At 48.5% G+C, this 775-nt stretch overlaps 1 non-coding gene across 1 annotated transcript; it reads left to right on the top strand.

Moving 5' to 3' along the window:
• The first annotated feature begins 247 nt into the window (after window positions 1-247).
• LOC130127387 (U2 spliceosomal RNA) lies at window positions 248-434 on the top strand. Its single transcript, XR_008811812.1, has one exon. It is a non-coding gene; the product is annotated as a U2 spliceosomal RNA (small nuclear RNA).
• The last annotated feature ends 341 nt before the right edge of the window (window positions 435-775 follow it).

Raw genomic sequence — 775 nt, 5'->3', positions numbered from 1 at the left:
ATGGATGGATGTATTCTTACAATGAATTGTATTCTTGCAATGAATGTGTTCTCTGCATTTAACCCATCCAATTGTGTAGGAGCAGTGTAGTGGGCAGCTGCAGTGCCCGGGGACCAACTCCAGTTCTTCTTTCCATTGCCTTGCTCAGGAGCACAGGCAGGAGGATTAACCCTAACATGCATGTCTTTTTGATGATTTGACCATATTACACCAATTCTTGTCCCCCTTCATTGGCTTCCTATCCATGCTAGCTTCTCGGCCTTTTGGCTAAGATCAAGTGCTGTATCTGTTCTTATCAGTTTAATATCTGATCCTTCCCCAACCCGGAGACCATATATTAAATTGATTTTTGGAACAGGGAGATGGAATAGGGCAGTGGTGCGCAACCCTGTTCCTGGAGAGCTACGCTCCTGCTGGTTTTCACTCCAACCCTGATTTAACACATCTGATTCATTTAATCAAGGTCTTGGTCAGTAGGTAATGAGTGGAATCAGGTGTGTTAAATTAGGGTTGGAGTGAAAAACGGCAGGATGGTAGCTCTCCAGGAGAAGGTTGGGCACCACTGGAATAGGGGCTTGCTCTGTCCACGCCACTGGAATAGGGGCTTGCTCCATCCACGCCAGCTGGTATTGCAGTACCTCCAGGAACAATGCACTCCCTCATAAATTGGGCGGCACGGTGTCCCAGTGGTTAGCGCTGACACCTCACAGCAAGAAGGTCCTGGGTTCAAACCCCAGGGCTGTCCAACCTTGGGGGTCATCCCAGATCGTGTGGA

The sequence above is a fragment of the Lampris incognitus genome, chromosome 1, assembly GCF_029633865.1.
Source record: "Lampris incognitus isolate fLamInc1 chromosome 1, fLamInc1.hap2, whole genome shotgun sequence".
Classification (NCBI taxonomy): domain Eukaryota; kingdom Metazoa; phylum Chordata; class Actinopteri; order Lampriformes; family Lampridae; genus Lampris; species Lampris incognitus.
Note: the sequence above shows the minus strand (reverse complement) of the source record. Positions and strands in the feature narration are given on the sequence as shown.